General features: G+C 37.1%; 1 protein-coding gene across 1 annotated transcript in view; it reads right to left on the bottom strand.

Moving 5' to 3' along the window:
* GRIN3A (glutamate ionotropic receptor NMDA type subunit 3A) overlaps positions 1 to 13,366 on the bottom strand; it is a 155,402-nt gene that overhangs the window by 91,297 nt on the left and 50,739 nt on the right. The gene's annotated exons all lie outside the window — the stretch shown is intronic.

A 13,366-nucleotide genomic window follows, 5' to 3' on the forward strand; every position in this document is an offset into this window, starting at 1 on the left:
TTGAGCAAATGAGATCTCACCCTCAGGTTCTAACACCTGGGCTGGGTGCTTGACTTGTGGTCTTACTCCAAATCTTTATTCCTAGTTAAGGTATGTGTTAATTGTTTTCTGTTGTAAATGGTTAATTATATATTCTCACAAATTTCCAAGCTATGAAGGTTCTCAGCATCTTTCACATGTCTCATTTCTACTGCTCACCACATTCAATTGCAAATAAATCAGCTCAATAAATATATTATCTTTGGTGCAAGGAATAAGTTATAATACATATGTATATACTTTTATAATTGCTTAAAATTATATTCATAATTCTAGAAAATAGCCAAATCTTGTTATCAGTGTTTCTCCTTTTAGCGTGGAAGCAATCAACATGTCTGTCCCCATGAGGCCAGTCTAAGCTGCATTTCGGATACCATCCATGGAATAAAGAAAAAGATGATAAATAGACTTGCAGTTCCTAGGACAGCCTCAGGCTAACCTCCCTGTAAGTCATTAGAGAAAAACAATTGGCTCTGGCTCTAGAGAGAGCTTCTGCCAGAAGTCAAAGAAAGGAAAATTACCAACTGAATGATATACTGATTCCTAACCCTGGGAAGCAGGGCACTGTCAGTATATGTTCTGCTATGGACAAGGCAGGGAAATGCTTGGTCAGTCTCTGTCTTTCTTGAGTTTGGGAAGATAAGACAGTAAGAGGTAACATATGAGCTTGAGGCACCTCTGTACTCTTAATTATGGCCTTGTGTCAGAACAAAAGCCCAAACTTTGACATCAAACACTCCTGTGTTAGAATATTGGTCCACCCACCTTCTAGTATTGTCCTTGGACACAAATTTACTGAACTCTAAGCTTCAGTTTTGTCATCAGCAAAATGGTGGAGGTAATTACATTTTTATTTTTAAATTATTTCTACTGCAAGGGTTAGAAATAATGCATGTGAAGTATATACCACACCCTTTGACATAGAACAGATGTTCCAGATATGGTAACTATTATTTAATGTCATTCAAATTTTTTCAATCAAGGCTGTCCCAGGTCACTTTTCCTAGTCTTTTAATAGAACTTTTCTAGTTGGAGGCACAAAGTACTGCATTATGATAAACTCATAGAGGGTACTCAAGATTTATTTCAAATTAAAAGAAATTAAATTGAAATGTGGACTGTAACATAGAAGATTTTTATGAGGAGTTGGATGATACAGAATGTGTTTCTTCGTGAAACACATTCATCCATTGCTTGCCACAAACATTACTCTGTAATTTATAAATGCAAATACCAGTAGTAAGAAGTTGTGCTGCCACAGAAGAAACATAGAAAAATCAGAAAGTGTGAAGAATATACTAATTTTCATTAGAGATATAAATGTAAATCACATTTGAAGATGCTACTGTCACTAAATGCAATGAAACTGCTCATTTTGGTAGATTGCGTATAATAGTAATTATTCATGTTAGCTCTCCCCAGTGGGACTCTACCACTTAAAATGAATTCTATTTAGCAACAAGTAGTGAAGTCTCAGTTATCTTAGACTTTCAAACAGTTTTCTGCTTCTTTAGGGAAGTAGGGAACCAAATCATTAAAATATACAGATTAATCAACTGATAATTACCTAGGTACTATAATAGAAGGGTGATTACAACTGTGTTTCTGATGAGCAGTTTACTGTTAGATTTGTTAAGACACACACACACACACACACACACACACACACACACACACTGACATAGCCTAGGGAATAAAACAGTAAATAGGTTAATTTTATTTGGTCAATTTAGTGATCAGGAAAGTAAAGTTAAAGTTGTAGAAAGAGAAGCCCTTCATTATTTTAAGAATAGTTGGGGCTTAATGATTATAGACTTTTAACTGGATGGACCTACGAAGGACTACCACTGAGTAAATATATACTTAAATCATCTCAGAAAAGCGGTCTTCAGGAATCTTTTAGAGATTATATAACTCCCTCATTCCAGTAAAACCTATTCCTCATTATCGATGTTAAATAGCATTCAACATGGCCATGACTAAAGAACAATGCTCAGTTGTCTTTGAGGCACTCATCTATCACAGAAAGACATATCAATCAGGATCTAAATGTCTTTCATTTTCCCAGATTGGAAAATCCAGTGTTTGTTTCACTGTGCAGTTGGCACCAAGAAATTGGGTGTCAGAGAATCCCCATTAATGATGGATTATTTCTATTTTATTTTCAGTTTTACAGAGAGGATAAATTAAAATAATCTCATTAATAGCTTTAGTTATTGTCACCTTCACTATGTATTCTTTGTAATGGAGTGACAATGCATAGCCAAGTTTGAATATTCACTATGTTAGTTAAAAGATTACAGTGTTGAAATCTTGCTTTTGCTTGAAGTGATTTCTACCATGTTCCTTTTTATCTTGTCCTGGACTCTTCTTGGATGAACAAGAAAAAGGAAAATCAGGAATAATTTTATTGGCAAGATAAACTGATACAAATACCAGGCACTGTTCTTAGTATGAGTTATAGAGATGAAAGACACACTCATTGTTCTCAAGGAGCTCAAAGTCTAGTGATGGGGAGTAAGAAAAGCGAACAGGCAATTCTAAACCAGTGTAAATAAGCATCCTGATGGAGGTAGAATTGGGTGCCATTGGAACAGAAAGCAAGGGCACCCACACTCTAGGGGTGACAAGGAAGGCTTCTGAGAGGAGCAGGTGCAAGAGCTGAGTCTTGAAGAAGGAATTACAGTTAACCAGGAAGAGAAGCTGGGGCTTGATGCTGTCAACACAGGGAGATGCATGTGCAAAAGCCAGAGACAGAGAGAGCAAGCTGCATGATGGTAAGTGGTGAGAAATAAGGCTGGAGATGAGGGTGGGAGATGAGTTACAAAAGGACTGAGGCCACGATAAAGCTAATGGAGAGCCATCGAGAGAATTTTTCTGGGGAGGGACAGGATCATCAGATTTGATTTTAGAAAGATTTTGTTTTCCTGCTAGCTATATAGGAAATGGTTTGGAAGGAGAAGGTGGCTGAGCACAGTTTCAGCTGTGAGGAATAATGCTCCTTTCTGCCTCTTGCTTCCTCTCTTCCTCTCTCTCTGCCTGTTTCACAAGGGCCTTAAAGTGACAAGGGCTAAGGTAATAACAGAAGTGGAGAAGATGGCAAAATCAAGTGATACATAGTTTCAAAAAGAAAAGTAGTGATTTTGAGAGGGTCAAATGCACATGATTGCATTTAATTCACAAACTGTATTAAGAATGTGTAAAACTCGGCTTGATGGAAGGTCATATAAATAAGACCTGGAGTATTTAAGTTGATTATCAGCTAAATGTAAGCCCACAGAGCACTGTGGGAAAAAAGAGAGAGAAAAGTAATCTTAAATTCTTTTAATAGTAATTTAGAGCCTGGGTCACAGGGACCAATAATAATACCACTACATTCTGTGCTGATCATACTACTGCTCCAGCCTAGCTATGAATTCTCAATAAATCTTCCAGTTCAAATATGATGAGGAAAGGTAGGAGGTGGAAAATTTAACAAGGGGTGGTAAGTATAACAATCTGATTGGAGAGCAGAGTAGAAACATATTCAGGTTGCAACTGAGCTCTAGAGGCTTTGCATGTCCATTTTGTGAGACTGGATTTTATTTAACAGGAAGAGGGGAGCCATGAAGATTTCGAAGTAGAGTAATGATGTAACCATAAGTCTGCATTGGTAATACTGCTCTGGCAACAGGTACAATGTGTCCATAGGAAGGAAGAGATAGTGACCAGGAGACCACTTAGAAGACTAGTACAGTAGCTCTGTCATGGTATGATAAGGGTCTGAATCACACTCCATGAGTGAGAATCTGGTTTAGCACTGTGCCTTGTGCATAGTGAGTGTTTAACAAAGCAGTTCAGGTATACATCTTTCTTATCAGCAGATCTCCCAAGATACCACTCTGCTTGAAAGAATAAAGGTCATTGGTTAATCTGCATGGAGGTAACTTATTACTTCAGTAAAATTCCCAATTATGTCACTAATTAAGAATATGTGTTGATTTGAATAGGAGCTGAGATAAAATCTGAACTTTTCAAATTATGTAAAAAATGTTTTTGAGACAGTTCACAAATATAAGCAAGATCAGTGTTTAATGTATTTAATATATTTTAGAAGCCACATTTGCACATGAAACTTGACTTACTAATTAAAAGATTTTCTTATTCATTAAAATAAATGAACAAAGATATTAACAGAACATCACCCAATCAATCATTTATTCATTCCATAATACTCACTTTTGCCAGGCACTATTCCAGATTCTGGGGGATATAGTAGTGAACAAAAGAGACAAAAATCTATGTAGCTTTTAGTCTATCGAGGGAACAGAATAAATATGATAACTAGGGAATATGAATGGGATGTTAGTGCTAAGTGCAAAGGAGAAAAAATAAAGCAGAGTAAGGAGATAAGATGTGTCAGGGTTGGTGGCAGTAGGGTGGAATTTTAGATTAGAGAGGCCAGGAGAAGGTGATATTTGAGTAAAGGGCTGAAGAAAGGGAAGGAGCTGACCAAGAGGATATCTGGGTAAAGAGCATTCCCTGTATAGGGAGCAAGGAGTCCAATGTCCTTGAGTGTGACTGTACCGGGTATGTTTGAGAAATAGTTAAGGGAGGGAGGGGCAGGAGAGTTAAAGATGAGGTCAGAAAAAACTTATGGGGAGTGGGAGGTGGGGAAAATAGGATTTTGTAGGTCCCTGTAAGGACTTTGTTTCTTCTCTACGTGAGATGGAAAGCCACTGGTAGGTTTTGAGCAGAGAAGTGATAAGATATGACCTACATTTGAACAGGCTCGTCTCAGTGTTGTGTTGAGATGGACTACAGAGAGACAAGAGCAGAAGCAGAAAGACCAGTTAGGAGGCTGTTTCAAACACCAGACAAAAGTTGATGATGGTTTAGACTGAGGTAGTAGCAGTGGAGGTGAGAAGAATTAGTTGGATCTTGATAAATTTTGAAGCTGCAACTGACAGGATTTGCTGATGGCTCATATAGTTTAGGAAAAGGAAACATAAGGATGACACCAAAGTTTTTGCCCTGAGCAATTGGAAGGATGGAGTTGCCATTAATTAAGATACAGAAAACTGTAGAAGAATCAGGTTGTGAGGTGGGTGAGAACCACCAGGAGTACAGTTTTGCTAATGTTAAGTTTGAGATAATTCATGGATATCTAAATGGAGTTGTCAGGTAGGTGGTGATCTTCCAGAGTTCAGGAAGTAGGTCTGGACTGGAGGTACAATTTGGGAGCCGAAAGTCTATATATGGTATTTAAGGAGATCACAATGGTAATTGTAGATGAGAAGAAGTTCAAGGAATGAGTCCAGGGCACTTCAACATTTGGAGGTGGTGCAGGTGAGGAAGAACTAGCAAAGGAAACTGAGAAGTAACCAGAGACATAAAGCGGGCTGTGTTGTGTTCTAGAAGCCAAGTGAAAAAGATATTTCAAGGAGGGGACACTGATCAGCTGTGTCAATGCTTCTAACAGCTCAAATGCAGTGAGGACTGAGAACTGACCATTCGCTTTAGAAACATGTAGGCCACTGGTGACTTCATGAGAGTAATTTCCGTGAAGTATTGGAGCCTAATGTTTCAAGGGAAAATGGAAAGAGAGAAACCGGAGATAACTCTTTAGAGAGTTATGCTATAAAGAGGAGAAAAATGGAATAGTGGTGGAGAGGAAAAATTAAGTACATATATAAATATAAGTATATATATATGGTGCAGGCTTTTATGATGATGGGAATGATCTAGTAAAAATAGAAAAATTGTTGATGTAGGATAGAAGAGAGAGAATTCCTGGGACAGTTCCCTTGAGGGCCAAAAGGGATTGTGCTCTAAGGTGCAAGAGGAGGTGATGCTCTTTGCTGTGACAAAAGAGGAGTATGGACATGAGAGAAGGCAGAGAGAATACAGGGTCCAGAGGCAAGTAGGTGGGTGGATATGGACAAGAGAGCTTGTGGAAGTTCTCTCTTGATTGCTTTAACTCATTTAGGGCATTTAAAAAGTAAATTATAGAGCTCATTATACTCTCCCCTTTATAATTCATTTGAGAGAAGGTTTATTGTATTACTCTCAAAATGAGACCGAAGGCACTCTTAAAAATGCAGAAAGCAAATAACTTTCATAAGAAATGTATTAGATCAATTCCAACTAAAATGTTTAGTGTTTTGTTTTCCCACTTGAGTTTGCAAGAGTAAGTTGTAAAACTACCTGGGCCTGCCACTTTCTAAAAAATTGTAATTTTTCAATCACTTTTTCAATCTCTTCTATTAAACTTTCTATTTTTCTGGGTCCATCTTGGCGAATGATATCCTCCTAAGAATTTGTTGCTATAGAACTGTATATAATATCATTTATACTAATCTTAGGATTTCTTCTAATTACTTAATTTGGGTTTTGTTAATTCCTTCTTTCTAGATCTCCTCCCACCTCTCTCTTTTCTGGGTTTTTGGAAGAGGAAATATTTGTGTTCGTATATTCTTTAATAATAGAATGTTAACTGCAGTATTTATCTTAATTTATTGGCTTAATTACATATTCATGTATTATTTTTACTTTTTAAAAACTTGCTCTAAAATTTACTAAAGTTAAGTTAAAATCTCCTACTGTAAATAATGTTTCCATGTTCTGAAAGATTTTAAGACCTGTTGCCCCTGATTTTTCTTCTTATTCAGCATATAAAGTTTTACTAATCTTATGTTTTTATATTCATTATAAATTTGTTATCTTTTCTTGTCTTGAACTAGTTCTGTCATAATCCCGTTGTTTCCAGTCTTCATTTTGGAGACGTATGAATCTACCTTTGTGTTGTCTAAATGCGTCATCATCCTTATGTGTCTTCTTCCATGCCCAGTTGTTTATAAGTCATATATTTATTTCTACTTTGATCTTTTTTTCACGCATCAGCTTGTCTCTTTGCATGTCTATTGCTCTCATTTGTTTTTCATTTCTTTTAAAATTGCCTTCTTATCTTTGCTTTTTTCCCCTGTTACAGTTGCCTTCCATTAACTATATCTGTATCTGGGAATATCTGTTTTGCTCTATAGATCCTTAAAATTTATTTTTCCCTTTGGGGAAAATTGTATCTCCAGTCCAGAACTCCTTCCTGAACTCTGGAAGATCACCACCTACCTACTTGACAACTCCATTTGGATATCTATGAATTATCTCAAACTTAACATTAGCAAAATTGAATTCCTGGTGGTTCTCACCCACCTCACAAACCTGATTCTTCTACAGTTTTCTTTATCTTAATTAATGGCAACTCCATCCTTCCAGTTGCTCAGGGCAAAAACTTTGGTGTCATCCTTATGTTTCCTTTTCCTAGCAACCACCTAATTGCGGCCAGTTAACTCCATCTTTGACTTTTTAGACTGTAAGATCCTCAACGGCATGGATTTTGACATTCTCCACATTCTGAGAGCAGTCTCTTCCATACAGTTGCTGTGAGGAATGAACAAATCCTCCCTTTCCCACTGCTTTGCTTCATAACACTGCAGGCTGTCCAGCTGAGACTTCAGCATTCATCTAAGCATCTATCACACTGAGTCATCTTAGGATCTTAGGCACAACACGGTACCTGGACAGGATAACTGCTCAGTGATGTTTGTGGGATAAATGCAATTAAACACATGTTTTCTGCTCAAATCAGACATGGGTCTCTTCAAGAGCACTTCCTCACATTGCCAGAAGAATGGGACTCAATCAGCCAGGAAGTATTAATATTGTAATTGTAATTTATAGATTATTCAGAGCATTAAAATTCCAGTACATTTCTCCCTGAACAATGGAGAGTATCAAAAATAGAAATTAGTTCTATGGGAAACCTCTCTGACTATAAGGAATTTAATAGGAATTGGAAATTGCTAAATTTCAATCTTTAAAGCAGAGGGCCCCACATTGTAACCATTGACTATATCCTCTTTTAAAACAACTTACAAAGCTCATCTTTTAAAATAGATTTCTATCAGCTAATGAACAAACAGCAATTTAATAACATATTAAATGTACATACGTACACACATGGACCATTGGGGTCTGTTTTGCCAATAAGTGAAACTATAGAGTGGAAGGAGAGCTCTTGTCCTTCTTGACTTTTTTCCCAAGAGGAGAAAAATATCAATACTAATCTTTGTGATTGAGTCATGTTTGAATATACTTCTTGGGCTGTGTGTGTGATGTGATGGGATCACTAAGTCAAAAAGTCAGACACATAGACATAGTGCTCTATTTTTCTGCTTTCATGTGGCACAACTGGCAAGCTGGTACTACTTTTTTTTCTGTGTTTTTCTCCCACAGTAGTTAGATCTGTTCCATATTCTTAGGTTGTTTTCCTTTCCTTTCATTTTTTGATATAAACCTTGACTTCTCTCCACAATTATGGCCTGTGCCCATCCCTTGGACGGCTCCTCTTGCTTTGTGTAATATCCCACCTTAATTCCTTCTAGCTCTCTAGATCTGGCTCCAGCACTAGTCCAGGTGATGATATCCCTTCCCTTAGCATAGCCCTGTCAATGGGACACTATGTAGTATTTGCCACTGGAAGTTGAAGTGGCCCTGGGATAGATCTAGAATTCAGAATACCTCTTTTTTTAACATATTTCCAAATTTTATAGTAGATGCATACAAAGTAAAAAGTATTCAACAAAGAATATAATCACAATTTCCACTCAGGCAAAGAGAAGCTTGGAAGTTCTCCTAATGTGGGAAATGTCCACAGTTTAAAACCTGCTGGAAGCTAGATTAAGCAAATTTAAGCTGTATTCTTCAACATAGGGTCCTGAGGGAATACACGTCTTTCACTGTTCCTTATTTGAGGCCCCCATGACTTAGAGAAGATTTTCGACACAGCTCTTGGCATGACTTAAGTGACATAGAGGGATGGGCAAATTCAAAGGATTTAGCCAAATTAGTCCAGTGACAGGAGTTCTTACTGGAAACATCTGGAAACACAGACCTTAACTGTTGTCCTTAAGATTCATGACACCAAAGCATGTGTTTTCTAGAAGTACTGACTCCGTGGTAGCCTTGCAGAGAAAGTTAACTTAGGAGTAACAGCTGGACACACTAGGTCACCCCACAGTAATGGGTTCTCCTTGGGGACCCAAGGAACCAGTGTTAACATCATCCAACCCCTGGCTTTCAGGTTCAATGCAACTGCATTTCTTTTGAGTACATGTTGAAACACACAGGCTAACTAGTTTGGCTCAGTAGAGGTCTTTAGGACAAGAACACTTACACATGGGTAATCGCACCTCCTGATTTATATAGCTTTTGGCTGAAAGAATATGAATGACAAAGTAATGGGATCCCAGTTAAGGAAAGTTTATATTAATTCTGAAAGAGCCTGCAACTTGGATTTAGACAGTTTAAACCTTCCCCTATAAAGTACTAACTGAATGACCTTAGGCATACCACTTAACTTTTCAAGGTAGGAATCCTTATAATTAAGGAAATAAAATTTTCTAGAGATTAAATAACTTTGGCAGGGTACAATGCCAGTAAATTATTGTAAAGGTGAATGGGAATACCCCAGATTAGAATTATATCATGCCACCTCAAGTTCTCCTGGAACTCTTCTACTATCCAGCAGTGAGACCAGGAACATCATCAATTTATACCTTGGGACTTTTGAATGGGTATTTGTTTTAGTCTTTTTTTTCTGAAGCTTCCTAGTGCCTCATAATACATGGCACATATATGTTCTGGATAATACATGCAGAATCAATAAATAAAGCAACATTTACTATTAATGAAAGGCCAGTGAATCTTGGTATTGCTTGACCATGTAAGCATAAAGATAGCCTGGAGGGGAAAGAGTCTCTCTAGCACATTGAACCATTTTTCGAGGACAACTGAGGAGAGGGCCTAACAATGCCAGGTAATGCCAGAGGATAATCACTAGTAGAATGGGTGTTGTCTCAGTGAGGAATGATAACCAAACTGCTAGGTCAAAAAAAATGGATAAAAAATATGGATAAGTGGAGGAGCATATTGTCTCTCGCTGAAAGAACAAAAGAACGGGGTTGTAAGCTTCCTGGGAGCAGGGCCCCTGTTTTCTATTCTTTGTGTCTCCAGCATTAGCTAAGGTCCTAGCCTAATATTAGTAAGCTTCAACATATGTTTGTGGATGAATAAATGAATTAATCACTGCCCACTTGATACAGAACTGAAGTGCAGAAGCTATTCCAAGAAGAAAGGCATGATTCCATAGCCTGCTGAGAAGCTAGAATAACTATCAGGACTATGATTAATTAGCTAAAGGGTCAGGGACTTCTTAGGCCAAGGGGAACAAGGTGTCTGTCGATGTCTAGGGTCTTGGAATTATTAAAGGAAGGATAACTGCCTTTGACCAGGCTATGAATAACTCAAGGGGCTCTCTCTCCAAAAACATAGATTCATTACCACCCTGGGCCTTCAGATAAGCATGGGCAAATCCTAACCCTAAGAACAGCAGGGAAGTCCTCAAACTCCTATTCATTTTCAACAGAGTCTGGTGTTTAGAATGAGGTAAGGGAGTAAATGTGGGCAAAGCTTAAACAGATTTGGAGAAATAAAAATTTTTTATATCTTAATGGTTTTTAAAAAATTACTCGCAAGGATTTTATGCTGTATTACTTTATTTGGTTAATTTGTTACAGGATTATGATTTTATAAATATGTCATCCCTAATGTTCTGCTATTCAAGTGACATCCAGACTGCATATAAAATGCATACTCCTTAGCTTGGCATAAAAGCTTTGTGTGGCATGCTATCAAATTAACAACTTTTCCAGAATCATGTCAGATTCTCTTCGTATGCAATGTACACGCCAACTGTACTAAATTTCTTTCAGATCTTGGTAAATTTGCATATGCCATTTTCTGTGCCTGTGAGGAAATGTTTGCTCCAAACCAGAAAACTCCTATTCATTTATCAAGATCCAGTTCCAGTATTTCTTCCTCATCATCAACTCTCTGAGAAGAGTTAATTATTTCCTCCTCTGTGTATTTGAACATATTTCTATTTTTAAGAATAACATATCCCTTTGTTTTATAACCATTTACTTACTTTTCAACCTCATGCACTAGGCTGCCAGCTCCAAAATGGCAGGATGCAACTCTTCATTTTGTCTGCCTCACCCTAGTTCAACAAATAGTCACTGACTACACAGAAACACCTTTGCACATGTATTTGTGAAGTTACTGCCAAATAATATATCAGATATCATTGCTTCAAAGTAATTAACATTTAATAAAACAACTTGCAAATAAATTGTTAAAGATCACAGTATGAACTTGGCCCCCAAGTGGTTTTGTCTACATTTAGTTATGATGGATGTTTGCTCTGGCATGTGGGGACCCAGGAGGAATTAAATCCTTTTTACCTGTTATTACGTCTATGTAGTCTGCCATGAGAAATGATTTTTTTCTAGTCTAAAGGCCTATGCTGAAAAAGCCACGTTTTTGGTGATTTCATTAACATTTTAAAATGTTAACAATTCTGTCAGCCTAAACTGAAAATGACTGTGTGAGAAATGAAAGCTTGCATAACTCTGACACTCGATATTCACGGCTCATTATCCTCACGACTTTCATTATGCAGTGAGGAAGTAGGGTCAGCCTCACAAAATTTAGGAATAATTAAGAAAATTACTATATGGAGATGTGACTTATGGACTGAGAATAACGAACTTTCTAAAAAGACTGTATTCAACAAAATAAATAAGGATGATGAAAAATCCACAGATGTTTTATAGCTTAAGGCAGCTTTTCAGTTATTCATTATAAAGACTCCTTGAAGGCTTTTGCTCACTTCCCTTGACCCTTTCCTGAACACTTTGAAACTTTCTCTTTGACTGTATTCCTCAGGGAGTTTAAGAAGTCCTAGGCATATTTCCTGAAGTTCTTTAAGTTCATTCTCAAACACATCCACGGAGATGAAAATATTGTTGCTGACCTGTATACACTGTGAATTGCTTCCAGGCTCCAAACCTCACATTCTTCTTTCACAACTTTCGAAGTTTGTGGAATAATCATGTGGAAGTAGCCACAAGGGCAGAGGTTATCTGCTAACCTAACATTCTATCAAAAAAAAAAAAGGAAAAGAAAACCGGATGGTATCTAGGTAAGTTAAAAAAACTCTGTTTTTAATTTAGACAAAATTTTATTTATTAACCACCCATTATTCTTCTAGAACAACAGATGGTGTAGGTTGTAAATATAATATAAAATTTCCTTTTCTTTCTACGTTAATTTCAATAAATGTCTATTAAGTAGCTGCTATATGCCAGGCATTAAACTAAGTTCAGTAGTGTCTCCACTTAATAGAATTTATATTTTAGTTCAGAAGTCAGACACATAGACAAATAATGATGATGGAATAGACTAAGTACCATCATATAATTTCAGGTACAAAGTGCCATGAGATCTTTATAGAAGGAGGCACATAACTTTAATATAAATTAAATTTTGAGGAGCCAGAAAGATCAGTTTGATCTTGATAAAATGAACCCCTAAAGTATATACAACCCAAGTCAACAAATATTTCTCTCTGTAGCTTCTAAACATTTTTAGGATCCAAACAGAATTATTTTTCTTGTGCTCTCCATTTTATATAAGACAGAAAGACATTAAAAAATTTAATATAGTTTTCACAAGTGGTTTTTCCTGTCTATTGTTTAAGATTGTCCTTCCAAAATAATGACTATTTGAAATTATAACTAAAGGCTTTGCTTATATTTTTGTTATGAAGGAGGATGTTTCTTATCCCAGATAAAATCCTGAGCCTCAGTGAAGTGCTAGTTGAAAAACAGTAGATTAGGACTTCCCTGGTGGTGCAGTGGTTAAGGATCTGCCTGCCAGTGCAGGGGACATGGGTTCGAGCCCTGGTCTGGGAAGATCCCACATGCCGCGGAGCAACTGAGCCCGTGCACCACAACTACTGAGCCCGCGTGCCACAACTATGAAGCCTGCGCACCCTAGAACCCATGCTCCGCAACAAGAGAAGCCACCACAATGAGAAGCCGGCACACCACAACAAAGAGCAGCCCCTGCTCGCCACAACTAGAGAAAGCCCATGCACAGCAACGAAGACCCAATGCAGCCAAAAAAAAAAAAGATTAAAAAAAAAAAAACAGATTAGTTTTGGATAGTGGCTATAAAATAAAACATGCGTAGACCTTATTTTTTTTTCATAGACTTTAATCTTGAGGAAATTCAAATAACATTATGGAAAAAATGGAAAGTTCATTTGATGATAGGACATCTAATTTTATCATTTATAGATTCCTAATAAGTGAATTTTTGAGATATTTTATTTTATTAACAACATTCTTTAAGGAGTGTGTAGGCTGTGCTTAAACTCTGCCAT

The sequence above is a fragment of the Balaenoptera borealis genome, assembly GCF_965194805.1.
Source record: "Balaenoptera borealis genome assembly, chromosome: 8".
Lineage (NCBI taxonomy): Eukaryota > Metazoa > Chordata > Mammalia > Artiodactyla > Balaenopteridae > Balaenoptera > Balaenoptera borealis.